This window comes from Thamnophis sirtalis, unplaced genomic scaffold, assembly GCF_051295495.1.
Source record: "Thamnophis sirtalis isolate CommonGarterSnake01/CBP01778 unplaced genomic scaffold, rThaSir2_p1.2 scaffold_3, whole genome shotgun sequence".
In the NCBI taxonomy this organism is placed as follows: domain Eukaryota; kingdom Metazoa; phylum Chordata; class Lepidosauria; order Squamata; family Natricidae; genus Thamnophis; species Thamnophis sirtalis.
The window spans coordinates 169613116-169633781 of record NW_028261383.1 but is presented as its reverse complement, the minus strand read 5'-3'; the positions used below and the strand labels follow the sequence as shown (position 1 = coordinate 169633781).

General features: G+C 45.9%; 1 protein-coding gene across 6 annotated transcripts in view; it reads right to left on the bottom strand.

The window, feature by feature from the left end:
- The window catches only part of FLNA (filamin A), a 117252-nt gene extending 104408 nt beyond the window's left edge, over window positions 1–12844 (bottom strand). For all 6 annotated transcript variants that reach the window (XM_087710879.1, XM_087710880.1, XM_087710883.1 and 3 more), the window contains exon 1: window positions 12714–12844. The gene's annotated coding sequence lies outside the window, so the exon portion shown is untranslated. The remainder of the gene's footprint in view (window positions 1–12713) is intronic.
- Between the last annotated feature and the right edge of the window lie 7822 nt (window positions 12845–20666).

The window sequence follows — 20666 nt, the reverse complement described above, 5'->3', positions numbered from 1 at the left end:
ATCTAGAAGGCCACAAAGTCCCCATCTCTGCTCTAAACTTTGGATTATGGCATCTTAGAGGTGTTACTCAGTGGAAACAGACACAGAAATAAGTGGACACCCAGTGACATTTTTATAATTTTCAGATGTCTGGTTACTAGGAAAATAGACCCTGGCCAACTTTGCTCTATCTTCAATGCTAGACTGACAATCATTATTATTACTATCATCACTATCATCACCATCATCATCATCATCATCATGTATACACATATAGAATGTATACATATGAAACATATAAAGAACGGTTGCAGGAACTGGGTATGTCTAGTTTAATGAAAAGAAGGACTAGGGGAGACATGATAGCAGTCTTCCAATATCTCAGGGGATGCCACAAAGAAGAGGGAGTCAAACTATTCTCCAAGGCACCTGAGGGCAGAACAAGAAGCAATGGGTGGAAACTAATCAAGGAGAGAAGCAACTTAGAGCTAAGGAGAAATCTCCTGACAGTCAGAACAATTAATCAGTGGAACAACTTGCCTCTAGAAGTTGTAAATGTTCCAACACTGGAAGTTTTTAAGAAGATGTTGGATAGCCATTTGTCTAAAATGGTATAGGATTTCCTGCCTAGGCAGGGGGTTGGACTAGAAGACCTCCAAGGTCCCTTCCAACTCTTGTTATTCTATTCTATATGAAGTGATGCTAGGATTGAGGAGGGGGAAATACAAAATACTGGGAATTGCAGATGAAGCTGAATCTTTATGGAAAAAGAAATCTGTTATTACACCAATCATGATTGGAAATCTCGGAACAATATCTAAATGACCCTTTCGATATCTGGAAATATTGAATTTATCAGAACTGATCATCCTAATTTTATAAAACAAATTCATCCTGCTCGGCTCTGCCTATATTCTTAGACGCTATCTTAATAATTAACTCTTTAAGTTTTCTTGAATTAAGTTTCCACCACTATTAGGCTGTCAATATAATTGTAGATTACCCACACAATAACTCAAGGCAGCAAACCAGTGGTGGGTTCCAGCAGCTGCTATGGCTGGTTCACTCAGGGATGTGCCACACATACGTGTTTTCGGAGGATTGCAGTCCTGTAAGATACTATTATTCCTATCCTGCAACTATGTATGGAGATATGTGTATGTGCATAAGATGGAAGTGACATTAAGATAAGTGTGTCAAATTCATGGCCCACGGGCTGGATATGGCCCACGATGGCCACCCCCACCCTCGGTTAGTGAAGGGGGAAAAAGTCACGATACATCATGTGTTGACAATGTGACGCTGCGAGTTTGACACCCCTGTACTAAAGTATTAGTGATCTCCTTGTTAGCTGTAGGTGAAACATCAAATAATGCTTTATAACTTTAAGACGAATAGACTCCAACTCCCAGAATTGGTTAGCTGGAGAATTCTGGGAGATGAAGTCCACCTGTTTTAAAGTTCCTATAGTTGAGAAACCGGTTCACCGACAAATGCGCGATAGACATATGCGCGCCGAGAAAACCACGACGGACAAATGAGCGCCGTCAAAATCGCTAATTGATTTTCGACAATAGCGCGACGACAAATGCGCGACAGCAAAATCGCGTCATCAACAAACTATAGACAGCCCAGTGAGTGTGCTGGGCCTTTAGCATAGTGCAGTGGTTCCCAAACTTGGCAACTTTAAGACTTGTGGACTTCAACTCCCAGAATTCTCCAGCCAGCTGGAGAATTCTGGGAGTTGAAGTCCACAAGTCTTAAAGTTGCCAAGTTTGGGAACCACTGACATAGTGGGACGCGTATACGTACGTTATAACCCTAACCCTAACCCTAAAAAAAATTCGATTTTATTGTGCTTGTCATCGCGCTTTTGTCGTCGCGATTTTATCGTCACGCATTTGTCGCCGCGATTTTGATGTCGCATTTTAATCGGCGCTATTTTGTCGGCGCACATATGTCTGTCGCGCAATTGTCGGGTCACGGAGAAACCCTGGGTTAGCCAAATCTTTAGAAGTGCTCTTTTATCGTGGCTTCTGCTTCTAGACATCACATTGGAATCACTCTCCTGCACTAAAGCAACTAATTTACTGATTTTGCATGCTCAGAAGATACTCTGCAGCTGCAGAAGGTGAAGCAGGCTGTTTTGACACTCCAACTGGGAGCATACAAGCTGTGCCTCTTGCTTTTCTAGGTGATAGTGCCGCCTCCTTACTCCAGCTACAGGTAATCCTCGGCTTACAACCACAAGTGAGCCCAAAATTTCTGTTGTTGAAGTGAGACATTATACAACCATTTTACGGCCTTGCTTGCCACTTTTGTTAAGTGAATCTCTGCAGTTGTTGAGTTAGTAACATGGTTGTTAAGTGAATCTTTGCTTGAAGAGCTGCGGTGGCACAGTGGTAAGAATGCAGCACTGCAGGCTACTTCTGTTGTCTGCCAGCTGCCTGCAATTTGGCAGTTCGAATCTCCCCAGGATCAAGGTTGACTCAGCCTTCCCTCCTTCCCAATTGGGGATTGTTGGGGGAAATAGGCTGACTCAGTAAACCGCTCAGAGCATTGTGAAGCGGTATATAAGTCTTAAGTGCTATTGCTATTGTTATTTTCCTAAATTTGCAAAAGGTGATCACATGACCCCAGGACACTGCAACCATCATATGAGTCAGCTGTCAAGGGTTCGAATTTTGATCATGCGACTATGGGGATGCTGCAATGGCTGTTAAGTGTAAAAAACAGTCCTAAGTCACTTTTTTCAGTGCCGTTATAACTTTGAGCGTCACTAAATGAATTGTTGTTAGTGGAGGACCACCTGTATTGGAGTCAAGATGGCTCCAGAAAAGGAAGCGACACAGCTTCTCACAATATACTATTGCCCATTAATAAATGCTGGTTGTAAATCAAAGATAAATATAAAGTAATTTTCTTAGTGAGATTATTGATAAGACACAATTCAGCCTAACCAAATAAACTGAATGCTTACCTCTGTTCAACAGTTAATCATACTCAGTGGTGGGTTTCAAAAAATTTTCGAACCTACTCAGTGGGTGTGGCCTCCTTTGTGGGAGTGGCTTGCCGGCCATGTGACCTGGTGGGCGTGGCTTGCTGGCCATGTGTTTTCTTTCTTTCTTTCTTTCTCTCTCTGTCTCTCTTTCTCTCTCTCTCTCTCTCTCTTTCCTTCCTTTTGTCTCTCTGTCCCTTTTTCCTTTCATCTCTCTCACTTTTTCTTTTTTTCTTTTTTTCTTCCTTCCTTTCTCTTTCTCTTTCTCTTTCTCTTTCTCTGTGTGAGTCTGTGTGTGTGTGTGTCTGTGTGTGTGTCTGTGTGTGAATGGTGGGTTTCAAAAAATTTTGGAACCTCTTCTGTAGGTGTGGCCTGCTTTCCGGGTCCACTGGTGGAACCTCTTCTAACCGGTTTGGTAGATTTGACCAACCGGTTCTACCGAACTGGTGCGAACTGGTAGGAACCCACCTCTGATCATACTATACAAACTGTCAAAATATACTTGGGATAAGAGGCCACAGTCACTAAAACCACGAGTTTAGCAAAGTAACAGAGGCTACAGTACTGGGGAGGAGGAGTCCTAGATTTGGCAGGTTCCTTTTAACAGATTATAAGCCTGTTGCAAAAACATTATGATTATTATAGCATCTGGTGATAATGAGGGAGGTGGAATGAATATACACGCATCACACCAAAAGAAAAGCAAGTTTGTTTTCCTGTCTCCCACTATACAGATTCAAATGTTTTTTTTCTGTTTATGAGTGACTGGGTGTGTTATTGTGGGGCCAAATATTCTGTACAGCGCATTTTAGCAGGGCCATACTGTAAAAATGTTCATGTGTTCCCTGAGTTCTTTGGGACTTACTGACAAGTAAGCACATATTAAAGGGCAGGCTAAGTAGCAGCGTACACATAGTCCTTGCAGTTCAGTGGTGGGTTCCAGATCCCGTTCCAACCGGTACAGTTGGAACGGGCCCGGTGTCGTCCACATGGACGCGCGCAGTGTGCGCATGCATCTTACAGCTTCCGCGAGCCTCCCTGACGCTTCAGCTGCTCAGCGGAACATCGCACAGGCGCTGTATGCGCTATGCACATGCGTGGAAGCGCCGAAGACTTAAAAGACTGTTAAGGACCTCGGGTGGGCGGATGGGCCCTCCAGAGCATCGTACCGGAACGGTATCTGGTGCTCCGGGCTGGCTGCACTACGCCCGTACCGAGGCGTAGCACCTGCAACCCACCACTGTTGCAGTTGTGAATAGTTCAGATTTGGTTAAAGAATTGTTCCTTCCAATCAATGTGGAAGTAATGATCCAATAAAGGAAAGATTCAATTTCTATACTGAATACACCTGAAACTCCTATGTAGCCGTTGCCATAAATGGGTACCATTCCCCATAGAGACTACTACACAAATATATTGGATTAGGCAATTCCACATGCACACAGTCATTTGTCTGGATTTAAGGCAGGGGTATCAAACTCATGGGCCATGGGGCCGGATGTGTCACATGCTGGCCACGCCCCTGCCCAGTTTACCAAAGGGGGGAAAGTCCCAATACATCACTGTCACATGATGCTGTCATGATGACGCAAGTTTGACACCCCCTTTTTACAGTATCCATACTGCATGTAGAGCTATGTGTGAATTTTACCTAAATAACACATTGTCCTTTCTGTGAATATTTGAATAGAAGGACTGAAATGTATGGAAAGTAGCATTGCTTGGATATCAAATGGCATGGCTGCCATTTTAAGCGATGGTGCAAAAAGTTCTCTGCCTATGGAACAGAAGATAAATCTACAGAATCTGAAGTAGTGATGAGCCGAGGTGGCGCAGTGGTTAAATGCAGCACTGCAGGCTACTGCTAGATCAGCAGTTCAGCGGTTCAAATCTCACCGGCTCAGGGTTGACTCAGCCTTCCATCCTTCCGAGGTGGGTAAAATGAGGACCCAGATTGTTGGGGGCAATATGCTGACTCTCTGTAAACCGCTTAGAGAGGGCTGAAAGCCCTATGAAGCGGTATATAAGTCTACTGCTACTACTGCTACAGAATCTGAAGTAGATTTAACAGAGCAACACATATATTCCCAACTGCAATCTATTTTCTTTCTTAAGTCTTTTATATTCTTCAAAGAACTAAATGGAAGCCTTCAGGAATCAAGCATTCCCTATCAGTATAATTCTACCCTTTCATGTGCATATCTCCATTCCAATCCACTCTTTCTAATGAAGGAAATAATCTAGATATGCTGAAAATCTCCTTTCCCAAGAAGCAAAAAACAACAACACGCCTTGCAGTAGCCTTTATGAAACTAGTGCCTTTCAATGATCATTCCCAAGCAGCACACTGTGGAAAACAATTATTACAATGCTATACTTTATAGTTTATAGTTTTATTGATTTGTATGCCGCCCACTCCCGAAAGACTCCGGGCGGCTTACAATAAAACAAGGGAGGGGGAATAATACACAAACAACATTAAAATATACAACAATCACAATCTCCGGGGGGGGGGCTGGATATTTTGAGAGCCCCCCGGCCTGCTGGAGCAGCCAGGACTTAACAGCTTTGCGGAAGGCCGGGAGGGTAGTAAGGGTCCGGATCTCCACGGGGAGATCATTCCAGAGGGCTGGCGCTGCAACAGAGAAGGCTCTCCCCTGGGGAGTCGCCAGCCGACATTGGCTGGCAGATGGAATCCGGAGGAGACCTAACCTGTGTGATCGAATCGGTCTATGGGAGGTGATCGGCAGGAGGCGGTCTCTCAGGTACCCAGGTCCGATGCCATGAAGGGCTTTATAGGTAACGACCAGCGCCTTGAAGCGCATCCGGAGACTAATGGGTAACCAGTGCAGCTCGCGGAGGATAGGTGTAACATGGGTGTACCTGGGTACCTTAAAACAGCTCATCTATTTATTTGTTCACTAAAGAGATTCCATCCAGAATATGATAGCAGCACCTTGCTCTTATTGGCACATATTTTTAGATCAATCTGCTAAAGGCCAATCATGAAATATATATATATATTTCAAGATAGGGTTGACTCCTGGCAACTGCATGAACCAATCCCTGCAATTTTCTTGGCAAGGTCTTTTGGAAATGGTTTGTCCTTGCCTACTTCCTAAGGAGGGAGGGACTGACTCAAGATCACGCAGGCTAGCTTCATGCCTAAGGGGGGATAGTCCTGGTTTCTAGCCTGATGCCTTAACCACTGCACAAAGCTAGTTCATAATTTAAATTATAATAAGTAAAATTAGTTCCACCAATGCTATGGCCACTCAAGACCGTATGAATAATTTTCCCATAATGTTTTTTTTTTTTTTGTATCAGTCTCATTGAAATGAGTAACTTTAATTGGAGGACTTTCTGATGCATTCTGCTCCCTGACATTTGTAATATCCTATCTACAAAGGAAAAATATGCCATCTGACAGCTGTCTTGCCCTTAAAACATGCCCTTCAAATTATGCCATCCTTTAAAAAGCTGTTTTCCTCTGCAGGGAAGCTTTTCCTGCTACCTACTTGTATTAGGAGTAGTTAAATGCAGCACTGCAGGCTACTTCAGCTGACTGCAGTTCTGCAGTTTGGCTGTTCAAATCTCACCGGCTCAGGGTTGACTCAGCCTTCCATCCTTCTGAGGTGGGTAAAATGAGGACCCAGATTGTTGTTGGGGGCGACATGCTGACTCTGTAAACCGCTTAGAGAGGGCTGAAAGCCCTATGAAGCGGTATATAAGTCTAACTGCTATTGCTATTGCTACACACGGAGGTCTCGTTGGAGTTCTCATAAAGATCTAGGTCCCTAGGATAATCTTTCTCACCCTTAGAAACTTTGAGATGAGTGGACCTCCAATTCCCAGAATTCTGCTGGCTGGGGAATTTTGGCATGCAGGCCAGGGAACTCTGGGAGTTGAAGTCCGCACATCTTAAAAGTTGCTGAGATTGTGAAACGCTGTTTGGAAGAAGTGAGTGCCAGGCAAATATCTGAAGTATGCAACAGCATCCAGAGACATTTTGCTGCCTCCAACAATTGCAGAATTGTTAAGACACGCAGAGGCCACCCGGGGGGGGGGGGGTGTCCACATTTAGGCTGTGTGAAGCTTCTGCAATATTGAGATTTAGAGTCTAACATCCTTTCTATTATTCCAAAAAACGTGAGCTGCCCTCTCAGATACAAACTCTTTGCAACTTTTAAGAAGTCTGCTAACAACGAAAAACAGCGGAAGTTATTCTGGCAGCTGGGGCATTGGCACATGAGTGGATACTGTGAGTAGGACACACAATTACCACCCACAGACCCATTAGATCTCACAGGGTTGGCCTCCTCTGGGTGCCATCTACCAGCCAATGCCACCTGGCTATTACCCAGGGGAGGGCCTTCTCTGTGGCAGCTCCGGCCCTCTGGAATGAACTCCCCGCAGGGATTCGGACCCTCACCTCTCTCCAGGCCTTCCGAAAAGCCGTCAAAACCAGGCCTGGGGGTGATGAGTTCCCTCCCCTCCCGACATGTATGGTTGTGCCGAGGTGGCGCAGTGGGTAGAGTGCAGTACTGCAAGCCACCAGCTGACTGCTAGTTCGGCAGTTCGGCGGTTCAAATCTCACCGGCTCAGGGTTGACTCAGCCTTCCATCCTTCCGAGGTGGGTAAAATGAGGACCCGGATGGTTGGGGGCGATATATGCTGACTCTGTAAACCGCTTAGAGAGGGCTGAAAGCCCTATGAAGCGGTATATAAAATCTAATTGCTATTGCTACTTTTATTATTTGTATTTTGTCTTTTTATGTTCCCCTTTTCTCCCCTTGAATTGTTCGCCGCCCTGAGTTCTCCCGGAGAAGGGCGGCATACAAATAATACAATACAATACAATACAATACAATATTCTCAGCTAAGCATAGAAGTGGAAGCAGAGCAAAAGTTTTTTGCCACCACCACCCCAACATCAGGTTTAATGCAATTAAGGAAAGGCAGCACATTTAATTAATTAGTGCTGCTTTTTTTCCCTTTTCACTAGATTCCCTGCCTCGGTTTGCAGCATATTTTGCAGACCTTGGCTGCGGTAGCTCCGAGAGCGGGCTGCCATTCTTGCTCTGTTCCCGGGAGCCAAATTTCTTCATTTAGTCTATCAGAAAGACCTAAGGATCCCACTCCAATAGTGGGAATTCAGGAATAACACGTGGAATTGTGAGTCTTTCCCTCGGTCTGATTGCTAGCCAGCCTCCTCATCAATTGGGAGTGTCTGTCCTTCATGATGAGCGAGGGGAAAATATGGACTTGTTATGTTACAGAAAATAAACAAAAGAGGAGTTTTCATTTCTCCCTCCTCCTCCGGGACTATTGTGTTTGGAGACAGTGGCAGCCCAGCAATTGGATTCTTTTTTTTAAAAAAAAGGTGTGTCTGTGTGTGATTGGGAGGGGGGGTGTTATAAAAGAGATGCCTGCAGCTCCAAGGTTTCATCAATAGGTGGTAGCCTTGCCTCCTTTCCCAATGTGCCCCCCCCCGCCACTCCTTCTAGAGCACCAAGCTAATGGACCCGTCTTCTTCATATTTTCCCCTTATTTGGAGAGTTTCATTTCTTTGGGTTTTTAAAATAACTAGACAGACCCTCCCCAGGGGCCTGGGGGGTTGGAGATGTAGCAGTGGGCAAGAAGGCAAGAACTGAAGGGCCTCCACAGAAGAAGGAGGCAGAATCACATTGTGTGTGTGTGTAGATACAGAACGTATGTGTGGTTACAGCTAAGAAAGGGGAGATTTTTTTTAACAGCTATGATGGGGGAGGGATGATGTGCATGAAGGGTGGGTCAAAGACGGTGAGCTCGCCCTCAAAAGTCCAAGACAGGAAAAACGATTTCCACATTTCTAGTTAATTTAACATGGAATAATTCACAGCTTCTGACTCTGCATTTAATTCCATGTTAGGAATCTCCATTTCCCCTTATAAACATAAAATAGAAGGGTGGGGGAAATGGCTTTGCTGGGAATGCATTGCTTTACTTTTAATTTCCAGGCATGTGGATATGATAATGTAGTTTATGGGTATAAAAGGGCAACTGATAGCCTTGAAAAATAACACATTCCCTAGAGAGAAATGATTAAGCATTCTACTTTTTTCCCCCTGCCACAGATAAAGCTAAAGGACTATTTACACAAGCATTCTGAACCTGCGATAGCCATGACTTTTAAGTTTCCCAAAGCAACTTTCTCTCACACTACAAAACTTGCTTGATATACAAAACTGACTGCTGCCTTATCCATTTTAGGGCGGATTAGCTTGGTTCAGTTTCTTGAGCCACTCTGGTGGTATTTCCCAAAGCCAAAACAAGATACGGTTTACCTTTGCCGACAGTAGAATGGCGGAACAGTGATTAAAGTGGCAGGAAAGATAAACCCTAAAGTTATTTCAGGAAAGTGTCTCGAAGGACAAAGTTAGGATGTCAGGGAGGATCCATTACAGAGCACCTGCATGATTCCATAAAACCTGTTCAGGTTTTGTAATGGAATTCTGCCTATATTCATGGCAGGTGGATCACCTAGAATGAATTGGGGTCTTGATTTGGGCACAAAAAAGTTACTCCTTTCATTCCCCAGCATAAAGTCAGACCCACCTTTCTTATTATACTTTAATCTGACTTTATCTTCAGCCAATTCAGAGCAGCACGCAGGGTCTGCCTTACCATTTGTTTTTTTAAAAAACAAAGGCCTAAGAGGTAGCCACTGATCCAGAGATACCTAATCATCTTCCTGTCTGAATGAGGATCTGAATTTTGGCTTCAGCGATCTAAGCAAAGACTTCTTAAGCCTGCTTCTCCCGAATGTTGGCTGGGGATTCTGGAAGCTGTCATTGGGATAGTTCTGGAAGGCACCAAATAGGGGAAACTGCCTTACTTCACAGTGTCTCCTCTCTGAGTAGGGGAGGGAGGGGAGAGAGAATAAAAGATAAAGAAGCATCCAAACTGCCAGGATGTTCACCACAAGGTATCATCAAAGACCAGTTTTTGTCACTGAGTTACATTTCTCAGGCCTATTAATATGCTCAATAAAGCTTCACCTCACCACAAATAGTCAAAACCAAGAATGGATCCATCCTATTCCTGAAGAGCATCGGCAAAAAAATTAGGATGCCTTGGATCATATAATTCGGAATGGACTAGAGATAATCATGTTCGTTAGGAGTGGTGAGAATTGTCATTCAATGCATGCAAGGCTTGGGAGGTGGACTTCCTTGAAATAATTTAACGTAGCTGGACTGATTAGATTTCTTGGGTTTTAAGGTCTCAACCCAACTATGAAATTCATTTCTTTCTAATTGATGTGTATGTGTGAAGGGGAGGGTGGGGGAGAATCTCTATCATCTTCCTGCTCCTCTATTCTACGGGTACCCGGCTATGTCACTTAGGGCTAATGGTGTTCAAAAGACTTAATGCACCCTTTAAAAATGTGCTATCTTCGAGGTACATAGTTACTACTGTCTCCACAATTCTCAGCCATCGTTCCCTTTAACGGGACTTAGTCTGAGGTAATCATGTTTGAATTGCAGTAGGATTTGATTCTGAATACATATGCATCAGAGCCACTGGTTTTCCTTGTATGGTAACTTGAATGTGGCATTTGGAGAACTGGAAAAAAGTTAGGACTAACTTGCCCATAAGTGATAGGCGTTCATATCTCATGCCATACATAAAACACTTCTGTTTTTCCTTTCATAACCACACATGCTTTTCCTAACGTGCATTAGGATTTTCACTTGGCTGTTCAAACTTTTCATGTTTGCTGGAATTATGGCTTCTTGGATTCTCAGCAATGTTTACTGGCTGTTTATAGATTTTGGTCTCTCTCTCTCTCTCTCTCTTACCCTTATTGCTAGGGGTTGTTACGAGGGTAAGAAAGGTGAAGAATTTCTCAAATGGTATACAGCAAGAGTGAATTTGCTTTGAAATATGTTCCTCACCCTTGTCTCCACCATCTCCACACATTTGTAGCTGACACTTGATAAGTGGCACTTTGTGACTAATACTGTGATGTTGTGGGTGACATTTCTTCAGTCTCAGAAATTTTCTCAGGAGAAAATGTATAAGAAAAAGCAACCAGAAATTTGGGCTTTATGCAATCAAGCACACAATGGACACATAATTAGAAATAACTTATGGCAAATAAGTTTAGTTTGATCTATTTTAATAGTCTAGAAACTATTCCAAGTATTTATTTCTCCTATCTGGAAAACCTAAGGGGTCCATGAAGGACAATGAAGATAAGCAATAGATAGTACTGACCCAGGGAAACATAGTCCTTTAGGGAATTCTCTACAAACTCAGATGGAGAAGAGTACCGAATTTTGGGAGAAGGGTTTCTTGGCAGATGGCATCCAACTTAAGGCTATGGTGATAGTGGTGGGGCAGCTATTTTCATTTTACTTGTTCAGCATCAACATCTCTTAGCTTTGTCTGATTCCAAAGCCAGGCTTATCCCGTGGGGTAAAAATTGTAACTCTCCTCTGCCCATTGCTAACTTTGTCTGTTGAGCAATCTTCTCAGCTACTAATTCAGAGAGCAATCTTGCAACCGCATTACAACAATTACAGGCTCCCAGCTACTCTTCCCGAACTTGTTTTTCTAAACAGATACACATACAGTTCCAGGCTGGCTATCCGAGAATCTTTGATTTATCAGGGAATGTGTGCTTAATCACCTGATTAACCATATCTTCCTTTCAAGTGGCTATGGCAATTGTGACTTGCTACCACACTCAGCAGGAAACTCAATATGTGGGTTTGACCACAAGTTCTGACTTACATGTGATGTGATTTTTTCTAGCCCCTTGGCAAAATGATACAGATGGAACAATTTACATTGCCAGGGCCTTGAATGAACACTTCCCAATGCTTACATTCGCCCATAAAGAGGGGAAAGACATCTGCCAATGTGCATACATATCAAGTTGTGGGATCCTGCTCTCTCCAGTAGGGACCATACAACTGTGCGCAGAGGGTCCAGGAAGAGAGGCAATATAGCTCCAATCTCTTAAATTTGAGTTAGAAGCTGGAAGTTTCTTATCCTCTCTTTCCACATTCACTCTTCCCAGAACTCCCACATCCTCTCTGCCTAGATATGCTAGTTATTCTGCTGCCCCTTCATTACCACCTCCCTCCCTTCCTTCCTTCCTTCCTTCCTTCCTTCCTTTCTTCCTTCCTTCCTTCCTTCCTTCCTTCCTCTCTGCCTAGATATGCTAGTTATTCTGCTGCCCCTTCATTACCACCTCCCTCCCTTCCTTCCTTCCTTCCTTCCTTCCTTCCTTCCTTTCTTCCTTCCTTCTTTCCTTCCTTCCTCTCTGCCTAGATATGCTAGTTATTCTGCTGCCCCTTCATTACCACCTCCCTCCCTTCCTTCCCTCTTCCTTCCTTCCTTCCTTCCTTCCTTCCTTCCTTCCTTCCTTCCTTCCTTCCTCCCTCCCTTCCTTCTTTCCTTCCTTCCTTCCCTCCGTCCTTCCTTCTGCTCCGTTTGGATGCCCGTCTTTTTTTCTGCCCGGCCCGCGTTCGCCCCATCCTTTCCCTTCGGTCCGCCATCCAGCCTCTCTCGCCCCTGCGCTTCCCTCCCCCGTTCGGCTTCTCGCTCTCCTCCGTCCATCCCTGCTCGGCTTCCCCTTCCCGCGCCGTCTCTGCCTCGCTACATCCCCAACCTTGCGGCGAGGCGATCCCCAGTCCCCCCCCTCGTCCCTCCGCCTCCCGTCCCGCGGTGCCTCTCAACTCACCTCTTCGGATCGACGGATCCTCGGGGATTGCGGCTTAGCCGTCTGGCCCGCGCCGCCACGGACGGATGGAGGAGCGGACGGACGGACGGAGGACGGTACGTCTCGGGCCGGAGTTCGGCACGGAATGGCCGAGCGATGGGGGGTGGCGGGAGGACACCGGCCGGGCGGGCGGCTCAGCAAGCCTTAATTGGTAAAGAGTCGGCTGGAGGAAAGCGAGAGCAGGGAGGGGGCGACGGCAACAAATGGAGGGAGTCGCGGGGAGGAGGGAGACAGACGCCGCCCCCGGGATGAGCTCAGAGCAAGGCAAACCCGGGGTAGAAAACCTCCCTCCCGTAGAGGTGCGGCCCCTGATCCGAAGTAACGAGGGGCGGGGAGTTGCGACAATCCTTCCAGGGGGCGCCACCTCCAATTAGAGACTGGGCAAGGTCGTAAATTAACCCAGCTCCACCCAGGACAGACTTCCCGGGAACTGGGGATACACGGATGGTGGCGGATAGCAAAGGTGGCACCAGGTAAGGTGGCCACCTCCAACTGATGGTTTTCTGAATGCTCCCGAAAGGCCAGAAGAGCAGAAAAGTTCAGATCCTGGGGCAGGAACTGCAAGGAGCTGGTTAGGCCTTAAAACAGCCCAGCTCCCTTCATTTCAACCCATGGGACAACTGCTCTGTGGAGGTGGACCAGCCCTGTCAGTTCAGTTCCATGAATAGGGTGGTGTTATAGCAATAGCAATAGCAGTTAGACTTATATACCGCTTCATAGGGCTTTCAGCCCTCTCTAAGCGGTTTACAGAGTCAGCATATCGTCCCCAACAGTCTGGGTCCTCATTTCACCCACCTCGGAAGGATGGAAGGCTGAGTCAACCCTGAGCCGGTGAGATTAGAACCGCTGAACTGCAGATAACAGCCAGCTGAAGTGGCCTGCAGTACTGCACCCTAACCACTGCACCACCTCGGCTCTATCTACATCAAGCACCCAGATCCCTTGGATGAGAAGACTCCAGTCTACAGACCTTCTTCCTCGACATTGGGAAAGTTTATAATCTCCCCATTGACCCTGAAAAGGGCAAGAGTTACAGTTTGATTGCTCCACTTGGTCACTATGAACTCAAGAATTCATAGCCTTGTATTGGTTCTGGGAAGTCAGGGTGGGGGAAGGTTGGGGGGGTTGGGGGGGGGAGGGAGTGGAGTTTACTAAGTTGGAGTAGGGGTGTTGGATTTTAAGGTATTATGATTGTACATGTATACTGCTACTTTTTCTTTTATATATATATTGAAATGGAATTATAAATGCCATCAACACAAAAGGGAGTTTGCTCAGAAGCTGAAATACACCAAGTGAATTAGAGGAAGACTGGGAAGCAGAGGAGAGAAGAAAGATAGGAAGAGAGGGACAGGAGAGAGGGTGAGGGGGGAAGATGAGGTGTATAAGGAGGAGTTGTAAGGGGAGAGAGGAGAAGGAGAAAGGAAGGGGAAGTAGAGTAGAAAATGATGGAGGGAAGACAGGATGTAGAAAGGGGGAGGAGAGAGGGGGAAGAAAGTGTCGGATAAGGTATAAATGTGGTGTATGGAGAGCAGAAGAGCCAATAATTGGTGGGGTTTTTTTTTTCCTTTGGTAGTTGATGGTAAGATGAATTGATGTATTTACTTAATAATACAACATGATATTCACTATGTAATAGTATACATGTGATTATATGCTATGAAAATGGAAAATAAAAACTTTCTATGTGAAAAAAGAAGAAGTCTTTGACTTAATCTTGATGTCCCCAATATTCTTGCCTTGGGGTGACTCATTTGCGCAAGAAGGGGGTGAGAAGGCCAACGGATGAGAAATGTGGAAACCCAGGGTAGAAATTCGGAGACCAGAAATAAGTAATAGGAAATGGGGTTGCGAGGTGGATGATAAGTTGCCACCGAGGGAACCATAACCGGAGCTGTTTGAGTGCTGTCTTGGTTGATAAAGGCTTGGCACAGAACCTCTGTTGGTTTTAATACTGTTTGTACCAAATAAGGCAACAATATTGATATCAGAAAAACAACCATCGCATGTTAAATGGGTGAAACTAGCCTTACCATACATACACAGCTGAGCACGCATATTCTGAAGTCAGCATGCTTGAGTTTATGCCATTGCCAGAGAGCATTATGTATGCGTGCACACTGGTTGGTATTTCTATATGGGTGTTTTCAGATTGCAACTTAGGCGAAAGACTTTTATTTATTCATTCAATTTACATTCCATCTTCTCACAAAATAGTACTCTGGGAATCTACAAAAAAAACCCTTCTATGGTGCCCCTATTAGATTACAGTGCTTCTCAACCTTGGCCACTTGAAGATGGGAAGACATCAACTCCCGAGGTGGCACAGTGGTTAGAATGCATCACTGCAGCCACTTCAGCTGACTGCTAACTGCAGTTCGGCGGTTCAAATCTCACCGGCTCAAGGTTGACTCAGCCTTCCATCCTTCCGAGGTGGGTGAAATGAGGACCCAGACTTTAGGGGCGATATGCTGACTCTGTAAACCGCTTAGAGAGGGCTGAAAGCCCTATGAAGCCGTATATAAGTCTAACTGCTATTGCTATTGCTAACTCCCAGAATTCCCCAGCCAGGCAAGCTGTTTGAGGATTTCTGGGAGTTGAAGTCCACCCATCTTCAAGGGACCAAGCTTGAGAAACATTGGACTAGACCAGTGTTTCTCAACCTTGGCAACTTGAAGATGTCCAGACTTCAGCTCCCAGAATTCCTCAGCTAGCAAATGCTGGCTGGAGAATTCTGGGAGTTGAAGTCCAGACATCTTCAAGTTGCCACAGTTGAGAAACACTGGACTAGACTCTAGAGAAACCCATGGTCTGGTTCTGAATGAAGCAGCTTCCTAACTGAGTGTGTGATAAATGCACTCAATTCCAATGGACTGTGGCAGGATACGTCATCCCATTAAGTTATCTAGTTATCTGTGCAGTGATGGGCTGCACATACTTTAACGACTGGTTCGCTGAAAATGTGCGCCCATTTGAGCTAGCGCGCAACACCCAAAACAAGGCTTTTTTGATGGGGGCTACCTGCACATCTCTGAGGACAGCAACTGTTAGTAGAATGGGAGAGGCGCACAACTCAGCTAGGCTGTGCGGTGGGGAGCACAAGCAGGAAAGTAAGATATCTAGGACCGAATAGCGTTGGGTGGGCGGGGATAGTGCTCGGAGCTACCGGTTCGGCCAAACAGGTCCGAACCGGCAGCAACCCATCACTGTATCTGTGGCTCATCCTGACATCCCATTAACCACGGCAAAAAGAGGGTCTCTACCTCTTTTTTTAGAAGACATATCCCTAGTCAGCTACTACAGAATCAGTTAAATCCATCTTTACCTGTTGCGACAATCCTTCCAGGGGGTGCCACCTCCAATTAGAGACTGGGCAAGGTAGTAAATTAACCCAGCTCCACCCAGGACAGACTTCCCGGGAACTGGGGATACACGGATGGTGGCGGATAGCAAAGGTGACACCAGGTAAGGTGGCCACCTTCAACTGATGGTTTTCTGAATGCTCCCGAAAGGCCAGAAGAGCAGAAAAGTTCAGATCCTGGGGCAGGAACTGCAAGGAGCAGAACAGCCCAGCTCCCTTCATTTCAACCCATGGGACAACTGCTCTGTGGAGGTGGACCAGCCCTGTCAGTTCAGTTCCATGAATAGGATGGTGTTATAGCAATAGCAATAGCAGTTAGACTTATATACCCCTTCATAGGGCTTTCAGCCCTCTCTAAGCGGTTTACAGAGTCAACATATTGCCCCCAACAATCCGGGTCCTCATTTTACCCACCTCGGAAGGATGGAAGGCTGAGTCAACCTTGAGCCGGTGAGATTAGAACCGCTGAACTGCAGATAACAGTCAGCTGAAGTGGCCTGCAGTACTGCACCCTAACCACTGCGCCACCTCGGCTCTATCTACATCAAGCACCCAGATCCCTTGGATGAGAAGACTCCAGTCTACAGACCTTCTTCCTCGACATTGGGAAAGTTTATAATCTCCCCATTGACCCTGAAAAGGGCAAGAGTTACAGTTTGATCCATCTTTACCTGTTCCTGTTTTAAAGTAGTGTTTCCCCCGCCATCCTCTGACATATCACACCATAGAAATGAACGATAACAGCTCATTAATGATGCTGAAGATGACGTAGTCAGCAGCTGGGATCTGCCCTGTCATTTTAGGCTGTGGCAAGTATGTTCCCTTTCTTTCTGCTAGACGGCCACTGCTCTCCATGGCCATGTTAGTTCATGCTGCCTGAGAGACCAGGCACCCAGTTGCCCGCATAATGTGTCTCTCAATATTACCCAGGTTCCTTAGAGGCACGATTTCACTGCCCTTCTGCAAAAGCACTAGTCCTGGCTTCACAAACACACTAATACAAGAACATTTAATTTAAACACTTACTTGAAATCAGTCAGATTTAAAGTAGGAGAGGGTGATAGATTCTGCCAAGCGTTTATTGATATTTCTTAATGAATATACTTGCCAGTTTCCCACTGCTTCTTTCTGGCTGTACTATCTATTGATTACCAGTGGCTGATGTCATTTTTTCTTAAAATTCCCATGCCGTTTGGGCTGCTACCCAGGCTACATCCTGATGCTGGTTATCCCAGCCACTCGCTGGCAGATTGCCATTTTCTTGCCGTACTTAACAAGTAGTCCTAGCTTACCAATTCTCTCATTTAACTCATTTAATTCAGAGTTATAATAATGTGAAAGAACACCCATTTGCAACCAATCCTTGCATTTAAAACCATCGCAATGTCCCGTGGTCACCTAATCACCATTTGCTTCACAACCAACTTACAACAAGCAGAATTAATATTATTATTATTTATTAAATTTATATGCCGCCCAATCCCGAAGGACTCCGGGCGGCTTACAAAAGAAGAAAGAAAAGAAAGGAAAATAAGAAAAGGATAGTTTAAAATTCACAAAACACACATTCATTCTAATCGGGGCTGGACCTCAACAATGAGGTCAACAGCCCCAGGCCTGCCGGAACAGCCAGGTTTTAACAGCTTTCCTGAAGGCCATGAGAGTGGGGAAGGTCTGGATCTCTGGGGGTAGCTGATTCCAAAGGGTCGGAGCAGCCACAGAGAAGGCTCTCCTCCGGGGGCCCGCCAGCCGACACTGTCTGGCTGACGGCATCTGAAGGAGGCCCAATCTGTGGGATCTTACCGGCCGTTGGGAGGTATGTGGCAGCAGGCGGTCTTGCAGATACGCTGGCCCTAAGCCATGTAGGGCTTTAAAGGTAATAACCAACACCTTGAATTGCGTCCGGAGACCAATTGGTAGCCAGTGCAGCTCATGGAGGATAGGTGTAATATGAGTGTATCTCGGTACACCCAATATCGCTCGCGCAGCTGCATTCTGGACTAGCTGTAGTCTCCGAACGCTTTTCAAGGGTAGTCCCATGTAGAGCGCGTTGCAATAATCCAGCCTTGAGGTGACAAGGGATAGATAGAGAATAGAGAATGCAAAAGTAAAATTGCAAGTCGCAGTCATACAATCTCTCGCTTAATGACTGAATGGGAAGGGACATCATGTGATCTTCTGAGACTGGGGAACCTAGCTATAGAATTGCCAATTGTGAGGACTTCCCCGTATTTATTTGGAAGACATGGGAACAGGGTTGAAAACTCTACCTTGGCCTAGGTCTGTGATGACATACCTATGACATACATGTTAGAGGTGGCACACAGAGCCCTCTCTGAGGGCATACGCGCACTAGCCACCTGGTCTTTGGTGCTCTGGCATGTGCGAATACCAGCTGGCCAGCATGCATGCACCTGCCATAAACTCAAAGACCAACTGGCTGGTGCGCATATGATCAGTGATTTCAGCAACCGGTCAGAGAACCCGTTGCTGAAATTTTTGAAGCCCACCCTTGCTTACAGCCATTCAACTAATGACAGTTTGAAGTTATGACAGCACTGGAAAAAAGTAACTTACTACCAGCCCTCACACTTATGACCGTTGCAGTGTCCTTCTGGTCACATAATCAAAATTTGGCAACCAGCATGGATTTACAAGGGTTGTGGTGTCCTGGAGTCACGGGATCGGCATTGGTGACTTCCAGCAAGCATAGTCAATGAGGACAGCTGGATTTGTTCAGTGACTCTGTGATTTGGTTAATAAATGCTGCCACTTGTTTAACAATAGCAGCAAATTAAAATCAGGCCCAACTCACTTAATGACCAACTAGCCAGCAATGGATGTTCTGGTCCCAACAGCGGTTGTAAATTGAGGACTACCTGCAGTGCAGGGGTGGGTTTCTCGCCCCGTTCCAACCGGTTCGGTTGGAATGGGGCCGGCGGCGTCCTCGTGCACGCGCGCGGTGCACGCATGCGTACTAGCGTCTGCGCGATGCTCCAGCTGCTCCTGGACGATCGCGCAGGCGCTGTATGCGTCCTGCGCATGCGTGGAAGCGCAGAACTCGTCAAAACCGGGTAAGGACGGCGGGCGGGCGCGCCCTTCGCCGTTCCCGGAAGTTACTTACTTCTGGGTTCGCCGACCAACCGGTTCGCAGGGACCGCCGCGAACCGGTTGAAACCCACCCCTGCTGCAGTGGCAATATGTTAATACGGATATCACAGGCGAAGTAACTGAGCTAGAGTTATTTGCCCCAAGGCTGTCAAGAATTCCATAGTTAAACGGGGTTCTGAATCTCAGACTCTTAAGCCAGTGTTTTTCAACCTTGTCAACTTGAAGATGTCTGGACTTCAACTCCCAGAATTCCCCAGCCAGCGAATGCTGGCTGGGGAATTCTGGGAGTTGAAGTCCAGACATCTTCAAGTTGACAAGGTTGAAAAACACTGGCTTAAGCTGTATATCCAACTGAAGGCTTAATATTTTACCAGTCAGTTTAAAGGAATGTAGGCATTCAAGAGCGTAAATGGTAGGAAGTGTGATTGGTAACATTCTTTGCCATCACCAGCATGACCATATTTGCACGCTGGGAATGGCTCGAAGAATGTTTTAGGGTCACACTGGCAGACTTTACTGTAGTCCCACATTACTGCCGACATAAATCACTTTGGGATGGCTGGCCTGAGTCATTCGGCTTAAGCTACCCTTAAGCTTTTCTCCGTGTCACAGCCAGTTTGGGAATGGAGAGGATGGCCCCAGAGGAGGAAAGGAGAAAAAAGGAGGCTATATTTGAGAGATGAATGCCCAGTTCAGCTAAGTGATGTTCTACACCCAAATTGCTTTCTTTTTGGAATTATAGAAATGTGTTCTGACCACACACCCCTCCTTCACTCGTTCAAAGACGACAGGCAGACAGACTTAAAAGGAAAGAACTTTATCAGTCCTCGGCTCCCGCTGGCTGCGAGCCCAAAATAAACATAAATAAAGTCTCTGGCAAGAAGATAACAGAATGCAAAAACAAAGATCTCTTACGGCACAACCAGGTGTACAGAAAGAAAGCAAATCACTTCTCCAAGTGTCTCTTTGAATCAGGGTTACAGAAAGCAAATCACTTATCCAAGTGCCTCTCACAAAGAAGCCACGACCGATGAACCACGAAGCACGAACAAATGATGAAGGTTGACTTCTGCAACCAGGGCGCGGCACCATCAGTCCTTTTATCCCCAGAAGACGACACTAACGAGCCCCAGCTGCATTGTTATTCCTGCACCCCAACTCAACTCACAGCAAACTTCTGCTGAGTCACAACAGAAATGATTTAAAGATAATCACCTATTTTCCTTCTGGATAAAAGCAGCAAAGAATTCAATGCAGCGGCAGCAACTGAAAAACTCCTATTTTTCACAGCGGTGAGCATAAACCCCCAAACATCGATTTTCCCTGGCTCGAGGTGACTCCATCCTTCCAAGGTCGGTAAAAGGAGGACCCAGATTGTTGGGGGCAATATGCTGACTTTGAGAGGGCCATAAAGCACTAGGAAGCGATATACAAGTCTAAGT